The sequence below is a fragment of the Sturnira hondurensis genome, unplaced genomic scaffold (assembly GCF_014824575.4).
Source record: "Sturnira hondurensis isolate 20B ecotype Veracruz unplaced genomic scaffold, ASM1482457v3 Scaffold0016284, whole genome shotgun sequence".
In the NCBI taxonomy this organism is placed as follows: Eukaryota; Metazoa; Chordata; class Mammalia; order Chiroptera; family Phyllostomidae; genus Sturnira; species Sturnira hondurensis.
Window position 1 is genome coordinate 249,606 of NW_028088915.1, and position 24,362 is coordinate 273,967.

Below are 24,362 nucleotides of genomic sequence, written 5' to 3' on the forward strand. Positions count from 1 at the left end.
CCCAAGTGCCCTCTACCCACAGCAACGGGCACCACACAGCTGGTGTGATGGTTGATTTTCTGTGTCCTCCCGACTGGGTGAAGAGATGCCTAAATAGCTGGCAAACACTATTTCTGGGTGTGTCTGTGAGGATATGTCTAGAAGAGACTCGCTTTCAAATCACTAGATTGAGTAGAGAAGATGGCCTTTACCAAAGCAGGAAGGCTGCATCCAATCCATTAGATAGAACAGAAGTATGAATAGAACAACAACAACAACAAAAAAAAAAAACAGAGGAAAGGCAAATTTGCTCTCTCTGAGCTGGAATGTCCACCTTCTCCTGCCCTAAGATACTGATGCTCCTGGTTCTCAGGCCTCTATACTTGGACTAGACTTTACACTACCAGCTCTCCTGGGCCTCTGGTTTGCAGAAGGCAGATCGTGGGACTTCTCTGCCCGCATAATCGTGTGAGCCAGTTCATGTCATAAATCTCTTTCTGTATTTCTATATATATCCTGCTGGTTCTGCTTCTCCTGAGCACCCTCACTGATGCTGCTGGGTTCTATTCCCTCTCCTCTTCCCAAAGCAAACATACAATGACCCTCTGTGGTAGAGAATAAAACAATTCTTTTTACATAACTGCTTTTTTCCAGTCATTTTTTCCTGTGGGAATTCGTGTTTTTAAGGACCCTTGAAGGTGGAGGAGACTTTAGCCGTAACAACTGTGGGAGGGACTTCCTGGACCCTCCGCTGTCAGTCAGCAGCCTCAGGTCTCTTAGGAAAGTCCAGGTTTGGGTCTCTGGGCTTGGGACTGGGCAGAGCCCTTAGCCCCAGCTCACCCTGAGGCCATGGGGGAGAGGGTGATGAGATCATGTCTGCAGAGGCCCAGCCCCTTGGAAGGAGATCCCTCTGTAACTTCTTGGAAAGACCTCTCCTTCCAGCCATTTCTGCTCACACCATCTCAGCTTTCCTCATCTGGCTGTGGCCGCAAACAGCAGCCAGCATGTTCCTGCCAAATTTCCACGTGCCTGCCCTCTGCTCTCCTCATGCTTTGAGTTTCTCCCCTGGGGACCAGGTGCATGTCTGACCACATGAGCCGGAATTTTAAATTATATGGTCTCCATCAGTTATTTATTATTCTTCAGATAACTGTAATAAATAGGGAATGAGGGCTTGGGGTACATGTTTCATTTTGTTGTTTTTTTTTTATTTCTGCACCTTTCCTTGCTCTGTCTGGATATAGGAATCTGGGGAGTGAGAGGGAAATGAAGGTTCTCTTGGTAAGAGGTACTTGCCCATTGGGAGTACAGTCATATAGGTTTTGGGGACCCTTTGCCAGCCCTCAGCTGTGTGTGGTGAACCTCCTTCTGTGGGTTTCTTCTCAGTGTACTGGGGCGGACATGGAGAGGAAGCACTGTTGCTCCCTAAACAATTCTAACCAGGTCACCACAGAACTGAGTTCTCAGGGGGTGCATCCTAAACGTACACAATGGTTTACAGGCATGCCTTGTTTTATCGCACTTCACAGGTATTACATTTTCACAAATGGAAGGCAAGGACCTCCACCAGCAAAAGGATTGTAACTCACTTCAGTACAATACTCGCTTCAGTACAGTCATCGGGAACAGAAAACGGTATTTCCGCGCTGTGCCTATATGTCGGATACGTCTCAGTAGTGGAAATCAAAGAGCACGGGTCCTCCAGTCCCACTCTGGTTGGAATCCCCGCTGTGCCACTAACAGGTGTGGGACCTTGCGCATATTCCTGGATTTCTCTGGGCCTCTGTTCTCTCATTAGCAACTAGGGATCATACTAATATCTACACCATACAGTCTGAGGATTTAATGAGATAATGTAAAAATATTTAGAGCCCCACCTGGCATTTTATAAGACTGTAAAATAAGCTGTTAGGATAATCTATTTCTCCAGCATTTGGCTTTGGAACTGTCTTTGGAAAACTGAGTAAAAATGAGCCTTTTGAGAATTTTTGTGGTAGAAACTACAATTATCCCTATGTTCTGGATGAAGAAACCAGACCTCAGAAGGCTAAATTGCATGCAGAATCGCAAAGCTGTGCAAGGGGCCAAGGTCAGTTAGGAGGCTGGCACCCTCCTCAACGCCGAGCATGGCAGGGAGCAGGGATGTGCTGGCCTGAGCCTTACAGAGTGTCTAGCGTTCAGGAAGGAGCACAGCAATGTGGGAGGTCGTGTCCTGGAAGGCCGAGTCCCTGGAGAGTGCAGGTGGGCAGAGTTACAGGAGGCAGCCATGGAGGCAGGACCCTGGCTGCCATCACACCACGGGGGCCTGCACTTCTCCACAGCTGCCCGCAGCATCCAAATTTCCTCTTTGGAGGAAGAAAGCTGTCTGGCCCCGAGGTGGCCAAGCTCTCTGTGCAATAACGTCCATCGGTGAGCGGTCACAGCTGCGATTGTGGGTCGGCCAGCCGCTTGTGATTTTGTAGCCTGGCTGAGCTGTAGCTCTGAGCTAGCAGCCCCAGAGCCCGTCTCTCCAGCCCTTTGTCTGGAAGGGCCGCCTGTCTATCTAAGAAAGAGCCTGGGTCAGAAGTACCACAATGGTGGATGAGCGACTGACTGAGCGAATGAAACCTCCCACTTCTTCTGCGGCCCAGCTTGTGGGCTTTTCCAGCAAATGCAGAGGACCTGCTGTGTCAGAGGACCCACCCCTCAAGCCTCACAAATCAGAGCAGCAGCAGGCCAACCTAAGCCTCCAGCTCCTTCCTCCCAAGTGACCACTCCTGCTCTACCTGTGCACTGTGCCCCAGCAGCACGGGCACTTCAGTGCCCTAATAGTGTCTCCAAGTCCCAGCACAGGGTCCACCAGCTGCTTCCTGGAAAAAGTGAGCAAAGAACATGGGCTTCCCTCTAGAAGGAGGCAGAGGGGCCAGGGCTGGGGGGCCTGGGCGCCACGCTCAGCATAGAGGAAGGGGCTGCACTGCCAGGCCTGGGGCAGAGACACACATGCAGAGTTAACAGGAAACCCGCAAGCCAGACACTGCTCTCCAGGGAGGCTGGGGTTGGCGGGACAGCCGAGGAAGGGGAGGGGAGCAAGAGATTTGATAAACAGGCAGGTCTGACACTTAGTCCAGTTCCTCCTCTTGAGTCCCTGCGTGTGAAGAAGGCTAACCTTTCAGCACTGCTCTGTGGGGGACTGTCCCCTCCCAGCACTCATTCCCACACCAACCCCTAGCAGAGACCTTTCTCGGAGGCAAGGGGACCCCACCGAAGTAGGGCCCTCAGCCCACCAGCAGGGGCCTCATGTCCCTCTTTTAAGTGGTTTGGAAATGAATTCAGTTCTGGATTTTGAGGCCAAGATACATTTTTTTAACTTCCCCCCTTTCCTCTTTTATGTGCTTGTTATGACTGGTTTTGGAGCCTGGCTGATGGAGAGGGAGAGAACGCCCACGCCATGGGGGTGGTGGGAGCCTGAAAGGGGCCTGGGGACCCCGGCCTGGCCGTGGGCAGAGGGGTGGACAGAGGTCCCCGCAGTGCCCATGGGGCAAGTGCCCCTGGCCCAGATGGGGCTGCACCCCCAGGGCAGGAGGAAGGGGCAGCAGGGGCACCACTGCCTAGAAAGTGGCTTGGGGTTTGGGAGGTCGATCAAGTGAGTGGGGAGGAGGGAGAAGGGAGAAATTCCAAAGAGGGAACCCTCTCCTGTGAGTGCTTCATGCTCTGAGCACAGACACCATTCTCCCGCTCTGAATGGAGTGTTTCTCAGATACTTGGGATAATTGAGGGGCAGGATTTAGTTTCCAAACTCCAAGGACCACCAGGTTGGAAGAAGTGCTATGCATGCCCTCAGCCAGCTCTCGGGAATGTGCCTGATGGTGGCTTAGCTCCCTGGCCTTTAGGTAGAGCTATGGCCTGAGTTCCTGGGAGAGTGAGCAGTGCTGGGGTGCACAGCACCACCAGCAATTCACAGTGATCACAGCCTAGGAAAGGCCAAGAATGCTGCCCCAGACCAAACATGCAATGGGAACAGGCTGGCTCCGAAAACTGGCTACTTTTGCATCACCCTTTCCGGAAATCCAAGGTACCAAGGTACAATTTAGAACAAAAGAAACATTAGCCCCACCCGGGTGGCTCAGTTGGTTAGAGCATCATCTGGGTACACCAGGGTTGTGGTTTGATCCCCAGTCAGGGCACATACAAGAATCAATCAATGAATTCATGTAACTAAGCGGAATAGCAAATCAATGTCTCTCTCTTTTTCTTTCTCCCCACTTCCTCTCTCTCTAAAATAAAGTTTAAAAATAAAAAAACACCAAATAGAAGATAGAAAATAATAACACCTACTAATGAACATTCCTGGTGCTTTGAACAACACTCTATGGCATTATTTCACTGGAGCAGCTGGTTAAAAGGATGGCGATCTCTGGGCCCCACCCCAGACCTCCAGAATCAATCTCAGGAACAGGGCCTGGAACTCTGCATTTCAGTCAGCGCCCCAGCTGATGTTTTTGCATTGCACCTTAGGGGAGTGCTGCTGCCTGCCCCTGGGCCAGAGGCTGGAGACACTGAGGTGTCCAAACACAAGAGAATTTGCAGCAGCATGAAGGCCCTTCAGATGCAATAAAAATCAGCCAGTCAGTATGCTTCACTGCAGAGGGGTCTGGGCCGAGCAAGGCGAGTGCTCTGGTTGGAAGATGTGCTATTGGATGAGAGGTGGGTTCTGGGCCCTGGGCCCAGTTCCCTTGTCTTTTCTGAACCCTCAGAACACAGCTGTTCCTGCGGGCCTCAGCAGCAGCGGGGTAGAAGGTTCCAGTTTTCAGGTGCAGATGACCCAGAGGCCTGTGTTCAGCCAGCCCCCTTCTCCTGACAGGGCCCCAGCCACCCCTTTCTCAGCCAACATCTGGAAGGGAGGTGGGAGGAGGCCAAGGTCACCTGGGCCCCAGGGACACTCCCCTCAGGCTGGTGGCCCATGAAAGGCCTTCGTTCTCACAGAGGAAGCAAGTGAGAACCAGAGAGGGAAAGTGACTGGCCTACAGTCACCCAGCCAAGACAACTGGCAGAGCAGCAACAGCAAACCGGCCCCTCCGGCCCATAGCAGTGTGTGCAGCACGTGTTCCAGCCCCACTCCATTTCCGGCAGAATTAAAACTTGAGAGCAGAGAGGCCCGAGAAATCTTTGTAGTCCACCCCAAAAGAGTCACCTCCCTGGGCTTCAGGGAGAGTCACCACCCAGGGAGGTGACTCTCCTTCTCAGAACCATACAATTCAGTGGTGACGCACGAGGTGGCCGCCCAGCCCCATCTCCCCAAATCCACGTTTTCCTGGAACTGCATTGCCTTCAGTGTCTCAGAAATTATGGGGGTTACTGAAGGTGGCAGAGAGAAAGGGGCCTTCTAGACAAATACCGTGCTTGGGCCCAGGCCTCAGACAGCTGGGTGAACCCCAGCCAGACAGATCCAAGTGGGCAGAACTAGGCCTGGGGTCAGGGCAGCAGGCCAGAGCGTTAGTGCCCCCATGTGGCCAAATACTAAAACACCAGGCTGTGTTCCAGTGCTACAGGGGTGACTTCCCCTGAGCCTGGCCCAAACTGGCTGGCACCTTTCACCCTAGGGTCATTGCTTCCAGGGAAGCTGAGGAAGTGTGCGCATATGGAGACGCGGGACATAAAAAATGTGTGCCTACCACTGGCTGACCATTATTTTGGAGTGAACCCTCTGGTCATTAATGAAATCTGAACACCTACAGAGGACCCCAAGCTTAAAGGAGCTTAATTGTGACATTAAAACCTAACCTTGCAGTGGCTGGTGTGGCTCAGCTGGTTGGAGCATGGTACACCAAAAAGCTGTAAGTTCCATTTCCCATCAGGACATATGCCTGGGTTGCAGGTTCAGTCCCAGTTGGGTCACATGCATGAGGCAACAGATCTCTGTCTTTCTCTCTCTCTCAACAATAAAAAAATGTCCTCAGGTGAGTAAAAAAAAAAAAGCAACCTCAACAATCTCCCCCGCCCCTGCTCTGCCTTCAGCAGGTACAGACCCCGGAATAGGCACTTCCCCCCTTTAAGACTCACCCCAGCACCAACTGCCTCACTACCAGCCATGGAGCTAACTGATCTCCAGGCACAGTGGGGGCAGTGCCTTGGGCCCATGACACTTTTAAGGACCTATGAAAATACTTTGAGTTGTTTTTAAATAAGAGGGAAAATGGATATAATAATAATGGGCGTAGCGTATGTCTGGGCAGGGAGACTACGGGACACTGACCACAGATGTAGAAATAGTGAGAAGAAGCTAGTTACATGCAGGTCCTTCTTTGCACACTCTCTTTCTTAGAATGTAATCTTGGGTAAATGGTTCAACCTCTCAGAATCTTCTCTCATCTGGAAAATAAGGACTATGGGAACACTTCCCTGATACAGCTACTGTGACACACAGCAGATGCTCAAGAAATAGGAGCTTAATAATAATAATATTACGGACTGAATGTTTGTGCCCTCGTGGTTCTGGTGTTGAATCCCTAACCTCCAGTGTGATGGCTTTAGCAGTGGGGCCTTTGGAAGGTGATTAGATGAAGCTGTGAGGGAGGAGCCCCCATGATGGGATTAGCACCCTCAATTAGTGCTCTGTCTCGTGAGGACACATTGGAAAGGCGGCCATCTGCAAGTCAGGAAGAGGGTCCTTATCGGAAACCAAATCAGCCAGCACCTCGATCTTGGACTTCCAAGATGGGCATCAGGGAGTGCCAGCAAAGGTATAGAAAAACTATGGATTCAGACCACCATCTGGGGCCACTCCTAAATCAAGGGGAAAGGCTCAAAGGGTACACGCTGGTCTCCTATTCCACACCAGCCTTCCTGGATTCTAATGCTAACTTTGAGCATCTTCTTGTCCTGTCCTTGTCACTGCACACACACACACACATACACACACACACACACACACAAACCCACAACATAAAAACAAAACACTCATTCTGGGAAGGGATAATGGGAAAAAGAACCAAGAGAGACTATTACACGTTAAATCCCAGGAGGGCCTGGGTTTCCATGTGTCTGTGAGTTTAGGAACCTCCTATAGCATAGAGCCATCTTGACCATGGTCCCTTCCCTTCCCAACCCTTCCCTCTGGCATTCTCTCTCCAACCACCCACGTTTTTCAGAGCACTCTTGTGCATGCCTGTCGCATATTCCCCACATTCCCATGTTGCAGCCCCAACTTCCCATGTGACAGTATTTGGAGATGGGGCCTGTTGGGAGGTGATGAAAGGTACACAAGAACCAGGAGAGGGTCTGCCAGGTCTCAACACTGCTTGGGAAAGACAGAAAACAGAACAAAACTTGGGGCTCAAAAAGAACTCCTGCCTTTCATAAAGTAATTTTGGATGAGGGAGTACTGAAATGGTGGTCAAGAGACGCCATGGGCTCTGCTTCCCCAGACTCTTGCACAAGCAAGACAGACAGTTCCTGGTCCCTGTCATTCACCATCAGTCACGCCCATAGGCACAGCTGCCTGCCATCCCTACCCTCCTCAGGCTGCTGACGACCACTACTGCACCAACACCGCACGACACCCTCTCTCCTGCCTCTTTCCGTCTCTGTTCCCCACCTGGAAATCGATGTAGCCTGAAAGGAGTTATTGAGGTGTTTTATGTGTCTCTTTTTAAAATGAGGATCGGAAAAATTGAGTAGTCTTTTTGTAGAGTTAGATCATGAAGGCTGTATTCTTCTCTAAGAATTTCATAATGGAGAGAAGTTAAAGATAACCAGAAACAAGTAAAATGAGGAGATTTTATTGACTGATTAGTTGGAGACATTATAAAAATAAAAAAAACAAAAAAAGAGCAGTGGTGGTAGGTACTACTCACTATGTATCCTTCCTTTCTTCCTTCATAAGAGAAAACATATCATTTGGGATGGTAACGTGCCAAAATTTAAAAGCAAGCACCATATGTTCCACTTTTCTTTGCGTATATGGGAGGCCAGTGAGATAGAAACAGAAGGATTGGTTAGCTGGCAGACACCCCTTTGTCTCTGCTCCTTTTTTGTTTCTTCCTGCCTGGAACACAGTCATAATTAATACCTGGAGCTGTAGCAGCTATATTGGAACCATGAGGGTGAGACAAAAAAATTGTAAAAACTTTGGCCCCGGCACACTTGAGCTTTTATACCAGGCATTGGCAAATTATGGCCCATGAGCTCAATCTGGCCCATTATCTACTTTTTGTAAAAAAAAGTTTTATTGGAACATACAGAGTGAGCCATGCTTATTCATTTGTTGGTGGTTGATTTGCCCTGTAATGAAAAAGGAGGGTAGTTGCAACAGAAACCAAATGTCAAATAAAAAACCTGAAAATATTTATTATCTGGTCCTTTACAGAAAAATGTCAAGTTCTGCTGCTCTAAACCACAGGCAGTAACTGCCCACCCCCAGAATTATCATGTAAAAATAATTAATCTTATGTGTCAAATTCCTGTCTAATTGGTATAATAATACTTATACTTCAGGCGCTTAGAGTTGCACAACTGTGGGAGAGGCCCTGATCCACTAGGACTGGTGTCCTCATAAGAAGAGACGCCAGAGAGGCACCCGCAGCGGAAAGACTACGTGAGGACTCGGGGAGAAGGCAACCAACTACAGGCCAAGGAGAGAGGCCTTGGGAGAAACAGGCCCTGATGACACCTTCATCTCAGACTTCCAGCCTCCAGAACTGTGGGTAAACAAGCAGATGTGTGTTATTTAAGCCACCCAATCTGTGGTATCTTGTTATGGCCGCCTGAGCCAACTAAGACAGCATATAAATACACCACAAGGTGCTTTGGGGTAAGTGTCCCAGAGAGGCAAACATAACAGAGCAAATAGCTTAGCTCTGAGGCCTGGAGGACGGGGACGTGAGAGCCCACCTGCTCCCATTTGTTTGGTGAGATGTGGCTGGCATGTTCCCTGAGTTCTGGCTGGCACAGCCAACCCCCGAGTTTTCCTTGGTTGATGTTCTATTTGAGAAGCTGGCATAGACTCAAAAGATGCGCATCCACTTGCTCTAATTTCTTCTCTCTGGTCAAAATGAAACAGCCACCTTCTATTCTGAGGAAGAAAAACACGCTGAGGAGGCACAGTTTGGGACTTTCTTTGTTCACTTACGCTGCTGTGCCCGAACTGTTCAAGGTGAGGTGTGTTGGACTTTCAGTGTCTGTCTTCCTTTTAATGTTTGATTCCTGAGGTTCCTTAGGAAAAAGCATTTCTTAGCCTCAACTGAGCTCCAATGGGGAATATTTCTGCTGCCTTGTCTCCCTCCTCCAGGTGTTGGCCTTCGGCCATGTTGGAGAAAACAAGCTCGAACTCTGCCCGGTGGCCTGGTCCTCTCGTCCACCCAGTGCCCTTCAGGGCTGGAACTAAGTGTTAGGTTGGGGAAAGGGCATCCGTGTTTACCCCAAATGAAGACAACAGCAAGAACACAAACACTTGCTCCAAGGAGAATACAAACCTTATCCCTCCTTTCATGTCACATGCACCAGGCATTAAGGAGGCTGGTCCAGATCCTAGACAGGGTGGGTCTTCTTCGGCCTGTGTAACTGAGGCAACTTCTAGAAGGAAGTTGTGCTGGCACATGTTTATAACACGTTGTTCTGTCTGACGAGGGGACCCTGGCAGACTCAGGCTAGCTGTTACCCATTTCCATGTTTCCATCTCCCTGCCACACAGCTATGTGATATTCTCAGCATCCCTCCTTCTATGTGGATCCCGTCCTCCCCAGTAGGCTGTAGGTGATAGTGATGTGTGTCACCTCCAAGGTGAGGCAGGTGACAGGGCTGAGTTTCCTCCACACAGTTCTCCCCTGTTTGTGGAGCAGAAGATTCAGAGAAGAATTCCAATGTCCCAGATGTTGGTGAACACTGGGTCCCAGATCTGGCAAGGAACAGGAAACCCCCATCAATCCATGCTCCCTGTTCCACAAAGGAAAAATAAACTCTTGTATGAAGCCCCTAGGTTTGGGGCTGTTTGTTACTGCAGCTGGCCTCTCCTGACTAATACAGAGACTTAAGAATGGAGCATTGGATGGGGTCCAAGCTGTGAACTCTGAGTGTCTCAGGAAGGACAGTCCAATTTCTTCCATTCTGAGCAACCATACTCACAAGGTGACAGCACTGGGCTCTAGGGGTGCCACCAGACACAGTCCACACAGCCACTCAGTCCAGGAGTTTCACCTTGGACTTGGCAGGCACAACCTTCTCCACTTTTCTCTCCCACTGCCATCTCTCATCACCTCCCTTCAACTCCTAAAATAACCTCTAACACACCTCGTGCTTCCAGTGTCGGTTTGTCTTTCTGTCTTGCAAAACACGTGTTTCTGCTCCTTCCTGTCCCTGAGTGAAACCCTCCAGTCGAGCCCCTGTGTCTCCAGCACAGAACTCCCCGCCCCTCTTCCCCCAACATTGAGGGCCCTGCCTTCCTTGCCATCATATTTACTGATTCACCGTCTCACATGTCCTGTGCCACAGTAGGCGACCTTTTCCTTTCTTCCCTGGCACTTTCTTTGTGGGGGCCACTATAGACCCCCAACACCCATTTCCTCTCCCAGTGATTAGTCAGAGCAAATCTCAGGAACTTTCTTTCCAGCAATTGGTTCAGGAAGGGACATTAGTCCACAGCCACCCAATATCTGCTGAGTGGTGGGTAGGGGAGCTGTAAAAAGATGAGGGGCATCTGCTGGGGAGATTTAGGGAATGTTTCCCACCTTATAAGGGACCACAGAGAAAGAGATGATCTCACTTCTTCCTCTGGACATTGTCCAATTGGGGTGTGAAGCTGGCATCACAGCAGAGCTTTCTCCTTCCAAGAGGGTGCAGTGAAGCTGGGATGCAAAGCAAAGCTGAGTGAGGGGCCATGCGATGACGACATCCTTGAGCTGTTGACTCAGGCCATCCTGGAGCCTGCCACCCAGCTGAACTCTCTGTTCTGCCGGAGGGTACATTCCTCTCTGACCTGGAGGCTTCTTTGCAGTCCGGCAGGCCCTGAGCATCCCCAATCCCCACCCTTGTCTAGCCGCTCTACTCCCTGTGTTTATAAAGCCTGCCTCCATCTCCCCCACGCCCCATTTAAATTTCATACACTTTTCAAAGTTCAACTCAATATTCCCTCCTCCATGAAATACCTCCAAATACATACTTTTTTCTCTTAAAAAAAGGATCCTGAAGCACCTTTTTACCTCTTTTCCAGCATTCAGTTTATTCTGGCCTTTATTGAGATTGATGTTGCTATTATTTACACAGCTTTTATCCCCTCCTACATGGGAAGGTCCTCGAGGGGAGCTTTGCATTCCCCTTTCCAGTACCCAGTTCAGAACCATGTATTGAAAATTCAGGTCAATTGAATAACGCATAGAGAGATGAGTAATAGACAGATGAGATACATAGATAAATACTGCATTTTTGCCATATATAATCTGCACCATATTACACAAAGGATTATTATACCCATGGTATGTAATCAGTATACCCATGTATAAATGCTCATCCTTAATTTTTCCTCAAAACTGTGGGCAAAAAGGTGCACATTATACATGGCAAAATGTGGTAGATGATAGATAGATAGACAATATTAACAGCTACTATGTCTGGCCTTGTAGAGTAAGCTATTGAAGCCATATAAAACAAAAACAAAAACCCTTGGCTGCACTGAACCAGGATGGGGGTGTTCCTACTCTGGCTGTATCTTCCAAGCACCATCAGAAACAACGACTCCTTCGGCGTCCACCTGGGAACATGCCTCCAGCCCAGGTGAGCCTAAGGGGACCAGACATCGCAGTTTAGGCAAAGGACCTCCTGAGGAATTGGAGTTCAGCCAAGACCTCAGTCTGGCAAGTTCTCAAAGGGTGAGGCACTATTCCCATTCTGCCATGAATTTGTATGTAGTCACTGTTGGGATGGGCAGGGTAGGATAAAATAGCCACTGAACTACAACCCAAAATGGCGGCTGAACTACAACCCACAAAAGACGGCTGATGTCAAACCAGAGAGCCGAAAGGGCAGCTTTGCCAAAATGGATATCCACATAGCAACCTGAGCCCGAGGAAAGCCACCAATGATATAGTGCCGCTTTGTTCAGAGGACCAACCCCCAGCTCCCAGGAAGAGAGCCAACCAAAATAAAACTCCGCCATATTCCCTGCTTGGGTGCGACTTCCAGGAAACCTCACCCGGGCGCACAAACCCCAGTAAAGCTCTTTATTGCCTGACTTTGTGGCTGATTGGCATTTCTTCCTCAGCGGAGCCTAAGAAACCCTTTCAGTCACTTCCCAAGTTATATTTTCCCTTCACCGCACAGAGTTCCAGTGCAGAAAGATGGTGGCAGCTGCTCTCCTTCGTCTCATGAAGCTGCTCGGGGGCCAAACTTGACAAAGGCCCTCAATCAACTTGGAAACACATTCTGCCCTCTCTATCTGCAGATTCCACCCACGGAAAAATAATGATTCACACCTGGTCTGAGGTAATCCACAGTCTGTTGGAACAAATTACAGTGTTCATTCAGTTCCTGGGGTTCAAATGCTTGGCTGCAGCTGTGAGTCTAAACACATGGTAACAGAGAGAAAGGCACAACTGTGTTTCTTGTAGCCAATATCAGCAAAGCACATGTCCAACCTTAGAAACATGTGAGCTGGGAGCAGGCTCCACAAGGGAAACGGTCTCTCAGTTGTGTCCAGCATCTCAGGACTCCATATTTTCCTGCAATACTAGGCTTAAAGGACATTTCGCTAAACTGGGGCTGGAAATGAAAATGAAAGAGCCTGGTGAAGAGGAAGCTGCAGCAGACAAGAGTAGTGGTCCTCAAAGTGTGCCTCTTTCCTACACCCCACCAGCAACAGTGTTCCAGGAACTTACTAGAAATGCAGATTTGGGGGCCCTGCCCCATACCTACTGAATCAGAAATTATCTTAACAAACCCTGCACCTCACCTGGTGACTGACTCTGAAACATGCTAAAAGTTTAAGAAGCACTGGAGTAGAAGATTGGGAACGTTCCGTGACTACCTTCATCCCCTCCCTGATAAATCAGGGAGTAGGATTTGATATTTCAGGTTCATCTGAACCTGAGCCCTGCAAATCCCAACCTAGCTGCTCCCCTGCATTAGCCCCTGACAAAATACACTGCTTAGTAGGTGGCAGACTACACTACATAGTTTAATAAATGCCGAATTTTAAACACCATTCCCACTTGGCAAAAGATGGGTCCTAGGTTCATGTTCAGTGGGCACCAACATGTTGAACAATGACAATCAGATTTATTATAAAATGCTCCTTTCCTGTGTTAGTTAGAGTTCTCCAGGGAAGCAGAAGCTGTGGGTTGGAGAGAGAGAGAGAGAGAGATTATAAGTGTCTAACACAATTATGGATGCTGAGAAGTCCTACCATCTGCCATCTGCAAGCTAGAGACCAAAGAAACTGGTGATGTAGTCTAGTCCAAACCTGGAAGGCCTGAGAACCAGGGGAGCAATGGTTTAAGTCCTCCTCTGAGGACAGGAGAAGGTAGATGTCCCAACTCAGCAGTCAGGCACGGAGAGTTAATAATACGCCCTTCCTCCACCTCTTTGTTCTATTCAGGCCCTCAACAGATTGAATGAGGCCCACCCACATCAGGGAGGCTGATCAGCTCTACTGCGTCTACCATTCAAATGCTAATCTCTCGCAAAAACACCCTCAAAGTCATTCCCAGAGTGATGTTTTACCTGTTACCTGGGCACCTCTTGGCCCAGCCAAGTTTACACTTAAAATTAACCATCATGCTTCTCATAGAACCCCTTTCTTCTGACCTACCCTGAGGCATCCTGTCCCTGACTAGTACTCCAGATAGTAGCTGAACTATCCTGGACCAAATTCCAACATCTCTTTAACCTCTAAATCACTCCCTTCTCATTCAACCTTTGTCGAATAATTTAAGGAATTGAGAGCGGCAGGCAGTTCCCTAAGATTGCCAGTACAGGCAGAGGTGCTGGAGAATCTGGTAAAAGCACCATTGTGAAGCAAATGAGGATCCTGCTTGTCCATGGGTTTAATGCAGAGCACATTGAAGAGGACCCACCCACTGCCCTGAGCAACAGGGAAGGTGAGAAGGCCACCAAGGTACAGGACATCAAAAACCACCTGAAGGAGGCCATCAAAACCGTTGTGGCTGCCTTGAACAACCTGGTGCCAGCTGTGGAGCTGGCCACACCAGAGATCAGTTGGGGGTGGACTAGATTCTGCGAGTGATGAACGTGTCTGACTTTGATTTCCCTCCAGAGTTCTGAGAGCACGCCAAGGCCCTGTAGGAGGATGAGGGGTGTGCGCCTGCTACTAAGGCTCCAACAAGTACCAGCTGATTGTGCCCAGTATTTCCTGGACAAGACTGACGTCATCAAGCAGGCTGACTACGTCCCCAGCGATCAGGACCCTGCTTCGCTGTCGTGTCCTGACTTCTGGAATCTTTGAGACCAAGTTCCAGGTGGACAAAGTTAACTTCCACCATGTTGGATGTGGGCTGCCAGTGTGACGAAATCCACAAGTGAATCCAAAGCTTCAGTGATGTGACTGCCATCATCTTCGTGGTGGCCAGCAGCAGCTGGAACATGGTCATTTGGGAGAACAACCAAACCAGCCACCTGCAGGAGGCTCTGAACCTCTTCAAGGGCATCTGGAACAACAGATGGCTGCGCACCATCTCTATAATTCTGTTACTCAACAAGCAAGACCTGCTCGCTGGGAAAGTCCTTGCTGGAAAATCGAAAAATGAGGACTACTTTCCAACATTTGCTTGCTATACTGTACCTGAGGATGCTACTCCCGAGCCTGGCGAGGACCCGCACTTGTCCCGGACAAAGTACTTCATCATCTGCAATGAGTTTCTGAGAATCAGCACCGCCAGCAGGGAGGGGCGCCACTACTGCTACCTCACACTTCCCCTGCGCCTGGGCACCGAGAACGTGCACTGTGTGTTCAAAGACTGCGGCGACGTCATCCAGCGCCTGCTCCTTTGTCAGTATGCGCTGCTCTAAGAAGGGAATGCCCAAATTTAATTAAAGCCTTAAGCACAATTAATTAAACGTGAAATGTAATTGTACACTCAGTTAATCACCCACCGTAGGGCGTGATTGACAAAGCAACCTTTCCTTTCCCCTCTGGGTGATTTTGCAGAACCCCCTTTCCCCTTTCAGCTTGCTTAAGTAGTCCAAATTTAAAAAGCTTAAGGAGGCCTTCAGATAAAAAAAAAAAGGCCACAGTGGTTCCTTCTCTCTTTAAGTAATTCAAATAACAGCAGCAAACAAATAAATAAATGAATTAAATGAAATAAATATTGTTTTGTTCAGCATTCAAATCAATAAAAATTAAATGTGAGCAAAAAAATTATTCGAGAAACTTATTTTCCACTCTCATTCATTTGATCTCTCACTCTCTTTTCCATTCTTGGCCTTGACCCGGGTTTTCTGGTGATGCACGATAGTCCCAGAAGCACACCTGTGACAAGGAGGAGGACCCACCTCTACTTTAAAGTCGCATTAGAGGAACGACCCATGTTATAAACATGGGTTTAAACCCCTTCCGAGTACCAAGATGCCTGTGGCACCTTGATAAATGTTTCTATCCACCTCTTGAAACTCCTCCTGTTCTTTCTCAAGTTCAACATAAATCAAAAGTCAACATTTGAAACAATATTTCGTTTTGTTTAGTCTCAAGTAGATTTGGTCATGTTCCTTCACCATCTAGCCTCTGGGCTCCGTGTACATCTCTATGGGAGGGGGCTGCTCACTCCCGAGTTGTCTCCCCGACACCCTGAGCAGAGCACGCAGCCAGCTACCTCCTGTGTGCGGGCAGCTGGCTGCTGTCCTCCAGATTTTATTCCTCTTGACTTGGCCAGACCCTCACTGAAGCTCTAACCATCGCTGGCAATCAAGTAAACACTTCTGGAATGCAGAGGAATATGTTGTTGTAAGCTGGCCTGGGATCTTATGATATTTGCTTCCATGAAGAAATGTGTTTACATAAGAATAAAAGCCCCCATCTTATTAGAAATGTCATTTGGCTTTATCAAGTTTTGGTGATTGTGCTATCCTGCTTTAGGGCCACTAGGTGGGATTATCTGGGGAGGTCTCACAGTACTTCAGGCCTCACAGCACCTGGGCCTGGGGGCTGCAGATGTGGAGATCCAGGTTGAAGTCATCTAGACTTTCAGATAATATCAATATGATCAGTTCCACATTCATCAAAAACTGCACCCTACTAGCAGCCTGTTTGAAGGGGAAAGTTCCTGTCCCTACAGAGTTTTGGCTGGAGTTCCTCTAGTTACGCCACAAAAGGGACTTGACAGACTTGTTAGGCCTGGCAACATGGCCCAGTACCGGCCCCGCCCCTGCTCTTGGTTTACCAGCACCCTCTCTTCCCTTCCTTCCTGTCCTTCCCTTCCTCGGTGCCTCCATCCTCCATTCTCTCTCCCTTTTCTACCCTTCTTATCCCATTTCCAATTGGCTATTATATAGAACTAAATCATGTTTTTGCTATATTTCTTGAAGAAAATGTTATGCTTTTTGCTTTTTTATAGAAAGTAAGACACCCCTCTAACTCCTCAAAAGAAAAAACTAACACTTGACACTTTGAAGATAGCTTGGGATAGATTTTTTTCTGTATCTCAGTTTCCTTAAAATTTTTTTAAATCCTCACCCAAGCATATGTTTTTCTTTTTAATATATTTTATTGATTATGCAATTACAGTTGTCCCATTCCCTCCCTTCATTCCCCTCCACCCTGCACATCCCCTCACCACTCCCCCCCCTTTAGTTTATGTCCATGTGTCACAAGTTCTTTAGATTCTATATTTCCCATACTATTCTTGACCTCCCCCTGTCTATTGTCTACCTACCGTCTATACTACTTATTCTCTGTACCTTCTCCCCCTTCTCCTCCTCCCACTCCCCTGTTGCTAACCCTCCTTGTGATCTCCATTTCTGTGGCTCCACTCCTGTTCTAGCTGTCTGCTAAGTTTGCTTTTGTTTTAGGTGTGGTTGTTAATAACTGTGAGTTTGCTGTCCTTTCACTGTTCATATTTTTTTCTTCTTTTTCTTACATAAGTCCCTTTAATATTTCATATAATAAGGGCTTGGTGATGATGAACTCCTTGAATTTGACCTATCTGAGAAGCACTTTATCTGACCTTCCATTCTAAATGAAAGCTTTACTGGATAGAGCAATCTTGGCTGTAGGTCTTTGGATTTCATGACTTGGAATACTTCTTTCCAGCCCCTTCTGGCCTGTAAGGTCTCTTTTGAGAAATCCGCTGACAGTCTGATGGGAACTCCTTTGTAGGTGACTGTCCCCTTATCTCTTGCTGCTTCTAGGATTCTCTCCTTCATTTTAATCTTGGCTAATGTAATTATGGTGTGCCTTGGTGTGTTTCTTCTTGGGTCCAACTTCTTTGGGACTCTCTGTGCTTCCTGGAGTTCCTGGAAGTCTATTCCCTTTGCCAGCTTAGGGAAGTTCTCCTTTATTATTTGTTCAGATAGCTTTTCCACTTGTTGCTCTTTCCTCTTCCCCTTCTGGTATCCCTATAATTCAGGTGTTGGACTGTTTAAAGATGTCCTGGAGGTTCCTAAGCCTCTCCTCAATTTTTTTGAATTCTTGTTTCTTCATTCTTTTCTGTTTGGTCATATTTTTTCTTTCTGGTCCACTCCCCTATTTGAGTCCCAGTTTCCTTTCCACCACTATTGGTTTCCTGTGCATTTCCCTTCATTTCAATTAGTTTGGCCTTATTTGTTCCTCTAATTTGTGACTAAAATCACCCAGTTCTGTGAGCATCCTGATTAGCAGTATTTTGAACTGTGCATCTGATAGGTTGGCTATCTCTTGGTTGCTTAGAAATGTTCGCTCTGGAACTTTGAGCTGTTCTTCTTGAGCCAGAATGTTTTGGTCTGTTCACGCCTGTTACGTATGAGGGGTGGAGCCTTAGGTGTTCACTAGGGCAGGGCGACCCAGTTGCTGGGTTGTGAGGCTGTATCTAGGGGCAGGGTCAGAGAGGGGTAATGGCATTTGTTCTGCTCTCTCTTGGATTTGGGTTCCCTCTGCTGCTTCCCACAAGCAAACCGGGGCCCCCTGGTGCCAGCTCCCGGGTGTGTGGGCTTGTGCACCCTCCAGGACCTCCAACGAACTCTCTATGAGCCTGGGAGCTTCTCCAAGCACCTCAACCACGAAAGTTTTTCAAATTGGTGCTTTTAGGCTTTAATTCCTGTCGCTGGGGTCCTAGCCTGCATGGTCTATCTCACTGCCTGCTCCTTCACCTAGTTTATCTGAGTATGAATGTGTGACCGAGGTTAGCCAGCCTCCTTGTGCCCCCACTGGGTCAGCCTGTTGCCAACCCACTCCTGGGATCTGCTAACCACCGCCTGCATGCCTGGGTCGGTCTGGCCGCTTTTTCCTGCGCATTCCACTCCACCAGCCGCTGATTCCACCCCTCTTACCGGTCTGGATGAATGGTTCATTGTTGTCACACTTCCATACAGTTCAATCTCCTGTGTTTTGGTTTCGTATTTGTTACTAAAACTTTGTTGTCTGTAAACTTGGTTGTGCAAGAAGGCACAGTGTTTCTACCTACGCCTCCATCTTGGCCAGTAGTTCAAGCATATGTTTTTATTGGGGGTTTTGAGGGAGCTTTGTGGGAGTCGTGTTTTTATTTATTGTTTTTTGTTTTTTATGTATAGACAGAGAAACATCGATCAGTTGCCTCTCATATGCACCCTGACTGTGGATCAAATCTGCAGCCCAGGTATGTGCCCTGACCAGGAATGGAACCCATAACCTTTTGGTACACAGGATGATGTTCCAACCAACTAAGCAACCCAGCCAAGGCTCACTTTAATTTTTTAAAATCACCCATATATGCTCTGCAAGGTGTTGATTCTCACAGGAGGTAGGGAAAATCCCCATGCTCCTTATTGCAGCCCATCTGGTCCTTTGTGAAATTCTTTTCCTGGCCTTTTAAAACTATAAATATAAGAAGGGGTTACAGTAAACTCTTTACACATGTAAAATGGGCTTAAACATCATTCTCTTATTTCCGCGCATGGGTGAAATGGGATGAAACAAAAGAGAAGATGTATCCATGAGTCTTGTGCATCTTCACACTCACTCTGAGGAAGTGCTGCCAATAACCCATGCCCTTATGTTAATGGCAAATGGCAGCAGATGTAAGACCTCAGTCCTTGAGTTTTGGCTGAGAAAGAATTCAGAGGCAAGATGCAGGTATAAGCAAAAGTTTATTTAGAAAGTTATGGAGGTGGAACTGAAGTATAGAAGAACAGAGCCAGCTGGACTCAGGAAACAAGTTACAATGGCAAAAGAAGGGTAAGATCTGGACAAAATATTCATCAGCTTTCCAGATGTGTCCTCCCAAGGTCATAGTTTCCACTGATTGGTCAGTTTCGGGGTCATTAGTCATCACAGCTGGTCCTGAAGTCAGCCATGACGTTGCCCTTCCTGGCCTTGCTGCTCTTCTGGGCCTGGAGCTGAAACAGAGCTGAGGTCTAGATGTTATCTCTCATTTGACCAAACCTCTGTTGCTATGGTCAACAGATCGGACACTTTGTTCCTTAGATCGTTTGATTNATCAGCTTTCCAGATGTGTCCTCCCAAGGTCATAGTTTCCGCTGATTGGTCAGTTTCGGGGTCGTTAGTCATCACAGCTGGTCCTGAAGTCAGCCATGACGTTGCCCTTCCTGGCCTTGCTGCTCTTCTGGGCCTGGAGCTGAAACAGAGCTGAGGTCTAGATGTTATCTCTCATTTGACCAAACCTCTGTTGCTATGGTCAACAGATCGGACACTTTGTTCCTTAGATCGTTTGATTCAGGCCAGAACTTCATTGTCTTGAGGGTTTGAGGCTTAAGGGAGTGCTTGTGCAAGTGCTCAGATGGGGGTCATAGGAAGCTACTCTCTGGTTTCCTTATTTCTCCTCCAAGGGGGTCTACCATGTGACTAGTGCCACACCAGGGGAGGAAATAGCAGGGGAGGGTCCAAACCACATGACCAAGGGGTATGAAAGGTCAGGGATTCAAACAGCATGACCAGCAAAATGCTAGAGGAGGAAAGGGCACCCTGAGGGAGAGATTCCACCTATAATACTCACCCTCCCAGTTTTGCCTGTTGCTAGGCACCCAGGGCTTTCTGCCCTGGTGACCTTCTGTATCTGGCCTATTGTTCCTACTCTGCTCATGCTTATCTAAATGCCTATGATATCACTTACAAAGCTTTGTGAACTACACAGAAGTGTGAATATAAAAATATGTTTTTTATAGAATTGAATATATTATCCCAAAATTTGAGGAAGAAAGTCGAGGCCATTTCTCCGCTCTTCTCTTCCAAGAGCAGACTTAGCTCTTCCTTCCTGTTTGTTGCTTCTAAATGCAGTGCTTGTTCCTGTGTCTGCTTCCTGAGAGACAGCGAGATCCTTTAGGGCTGAGATTCCTGTTTATGCTGGCATTTCGTTTTGTTCTGTTTTGTTTTGTTCTGTTTTGTTTTGCTTTTGTATCCTTAGTGCCCAGCAAAGAACGTAAAACAGAATAACTGCTTTAAAAAGGGAGAAGAAAGGATGGGTGAGAATGGATGGGTGGGGGGAGTGGATGGATGGATGGAGAAAGGGGCCCAAGGAATGAGTTAATGTTCCTGCTTCTTATCTCACCTATACCTCTGTGTCTAACAGCAGAATGAGCCTCAGGATTCAAATTAACAGCAAGAAACAATGAGAGTTTTCTTGTCAATCACACAGAGAGCAGAGAACTAAGCTAGTTGTATCTTCTGGCTCAGAGTACAGTTGCAAATTCTCTCTCACCTCTGAAGTCTGTGGTTTAAAAGAACCACACACCTGGAGACCAGCTGCTGGAAAGTAAACTTTCATATAAATAAATGTATGCATGTGTAAGAGAGAGAGAGACAGCTGCCGTGAATCTCTATGCTTTTAAGACATTCGGCTTTTAGGAGGCACCCAACTTAAGATATATTTTCATTCCAATTGCCAAAGATCACAAGACTTTCATTCCAACATAACTGGGGCCTCGCTGTCAATGCCCTGTGGCACCAACGCTGAGAAAAGAGAAAAAACAAAGACGCCAGAGTCTGGAAGTACTTTCCACCCATTACAGTTGGAAAAGTACATGCTACAGTGCTGTCCAGGGGGAGGGAAGGAAGGAGCCCCCAGCCTGCTACTCCCCCAAGATCCCACAATGAGAGCGAGCTGGTAGGCATTGTGTTTGGAGATAGTTTAGGGGTCATTTTTGTGAATAAAGGAACCCAACGGCTCAAAAGTAACAAATGTTGCACCCTGGAAAGAAAGCATGAGCAGTAGTTCTGACAAAGCAGCCCAGGGGAGGAAATGAACATACAAAGCATTCTTTCTGTCCCAAACGACTTCAGACGTCGTGCAAACTCATCTAGAAGTATGAATGGGTTATGACATGTGGCACTTTTGTTGAAAGTGTCAGTGAGGAAAGGAGCAGGGGAGGAAACTCCACTTCCCTCCTTAGAGACTAGAGGGGACTCAGGGATGACAGGAGAGAAGGCACAGCTGTGTGACTCACTTCTTCCCTACATCTCCCTCGCCCCACCTGCAGAGGGCAGGCAGCTCCCAGGAGCAAGGCTGCGTCTTCCCATTGTGAGATAGTTCCTCTGTTCAGAGGAACTAGTTTCTATCTGCCCAAGGGGTAGGATCTGAAACTGGGGATTTGGCCCAGAGCCACATTTAGAAGCTTCACAACATCTGGGGAGTGAGTCATGCCAACGCAGAGCAGGCTAGGCAGAGAGATGGAAAGAGGACTGTACTCACCACTTCCCTTCCCTGAGATGCAGGCAGACTGTGAGCCACACAGCATGCTCAGGGCTTTTAAAGCGCAATTTATCTAAGAAAGTAGCTGCAACCTGTTTCCTCGTTCAGAAATGAGGTTGGTCAAAAAAATAAAAGGTGGGGCATCAGCACCTGTTGTGGAACACAAAATCTTTTAACCCAAATATGACTTTGTAGCCAAAAGAAGCTGAAAGGTATTCTTAAACAAATCCACTTTATAACTGTCACACAAGTATCTTTCTTTCTTTTAAAAAATATTTTATTTATTTTTAGAGAGAGGGGAAGGGAGGGAGAAAGAGAGGGAGAGAAACATCAATGTCTTGCCTCTCAAGTGCCCCCTTCTGGGGACCTGGCCTGCAGCCCAGGCATGTGCCCTGACTGGGAATCAGACCCTTTGGTTTGCAAGCTGACACTCAATCCACTGAGTCACACCAGCCCAGGCTGTTTCTTTTTTTTAAAGGGCAGTTCTGCCCTTTGTCTTTCCTCTGTACATTAAATTTTTATTATCAAAAAATATATACCGAAACACATGGAGAATGACACCTATCTATCTGTCCACCACCCACCATGAACAAATAGCATTCTTCCTGTTTACTTCCTCTCTTTTCCTAAGGAATGACATATCAAAGGGAAATGAAGTCCCTCGTGTTCCTATTTCCAGGTCACAGGTCTCTCTCTCACCCAGAGGAAAGCACGGCATGATGCTGGCGTGCGGGTTCCACGATTTTACATTTACTACACACACAGGTGTCCTCAGACACCTGTGCTGCTCTGTTTTTCAACTCATACAAATAGATCTGTGTGGTACACAAATGTGTTAACAACTTTTTTATTTGCTGTTATAATTTTTAGATCTATTCGTGTTAAAACACATACTTCTGGTTCTTCCCATTTTTGCGGCACAGAGGCTTTGTACCAATTTCTTCTACTACCGCTCCCCTCCTGAGGGGGTCTTTCGCTATTACAAAATTGCTGCACTAAAACACATATGGCTGAGAGTTTCTCTGAGACGTGTTTGTAAAAGTAGAAGTGATGGGCACACGTGCCATGCCCCTTTAATGGTCCCAGATGTCATCTAAGAGCTCTCCTAACTACATGAGTCAGCTTATACCCCGTTAGCAAGCCATGAGTTCCCAGTTGCCTGTATGGCCCATCGACATTAAGAAACTATCAGACCTTTTAATATTTGTCGAGCTGATAGCATCATTTTGTTGAATTAAATATGTCTAATTTGCATTTCCCTGGTCATGACCAGCCATCTTTTCCCGTCAGGGGACATTTGAGGTCTCCCCTTTGTAAATTTCCTCTTCGTAGTCTTTGCCTGTCTTTTTTCCCTATTGGGTTGTTAATCTTTTTATTAATCATTTACAAATGATCTTTCTTTACTTTCATTCCCAATCATTTATCTGTGTTGCAAATATCTTCTCTAAATTTTTCGGCTGTCCATTGAATATTAAAACATAAACTGAGAGGTCTTTTGAATATATTCCTCCTGAAACAGGTACTGTCCCAAAGTCAGGAAGGAGTTGTTGGCAGCTATAATAAGATCTACAAATACCAACAAAGCCATAGTCCAGCCATAACCATATAACTTTTATGTTTGGGTAGCACTTTATATTTTTCAGGGCACCTTTTGATTACCTTGTTTCAGTCACAAAACACCTATAAGGCTCACAGGGCCTCATTTCTTATCTCTCTAAGATTCAGTGGTTAATCATAAACATCCTTTTAATGAACAAAGTCCAACCTTCTATCCCTCTTCTGCAGGTGGGGTGACCTGTACAGAGGCACAGAGGAGTGGAGAAACTTGTCCAGGGTCACACCTCTGCTTAAGGATTCAGGCAGGTTATCAGTGTGTTACAGCTCACTAAAACTGGGGGCGGGGGAGTTACAGACTGGCAGGAGGCGTACAATCCTAGTCACCTGATCACTTGGGGAAGATGAGGGTCAGACAGCTCTACTCCTTGAACCTCCAAAGTACGGGGAAGGAAACAGTGGCCCCTCTGGATTCACACAGGATGAAGCCCATCCAGTGTTTCTGCTCCCAACAAGAAAAAAGCCATGTGAACACAAGGATGGACTCTATTCAACGCCTTTTATTGAGCAGCGAGTGTGGGGCCAGGACTCTGTGCACCCACTCACAGAAATACTATGAGCTTATTGCTAGAGGCGAGTCCCTGTTACAAATACGAAAGGACAGAACCCAGTGCTTTTTTTTTTCACTGTTATTAGTACATACAGAAACATTGATTTACCCAGAACTTGTATTTAAGACTGTAACCAAATGGGAGTGGTTCTTACTCTCAGCACAGAGTGACGTAACCATGGGTGGAGCAGTGAGATGAAAGAAAACTGCAACCAACCAGCGTGAAACTTTCCAGCAGATCCGGGGCCCCAAGTACCTGCACAGATGCTCTGGTCGTGTGGTGCACTTGGCATTGCCTCGGCCAATTCAGGCTCATTCTATTCCATACTGTCTGGAAGAATGTAGTGATGTCCACATTTCTGGGGTGTTCACAAGGGGTGCCTTCTCTCTTTCCCCAGAAACCAAATATACCTGAATTAATTATG

The 24,362-nt window shown here is 47.4% G+C and overlaps 1 pseudogene; it reads left to right on the forward strand.

Annotated features, from left to right (window-relative positions):
• The first annotated feature begins 532 nt into the window (after window positions 1-532).
• On the forward strand, window positions 533-15,148 carry LOC119000772 (guanine nucleotide-binding protein G(s) subunit alpha-like; annotated as a pseudogene).
• Window positions 15,149-24,362: the final 9,214 nt, after the last annotated feature.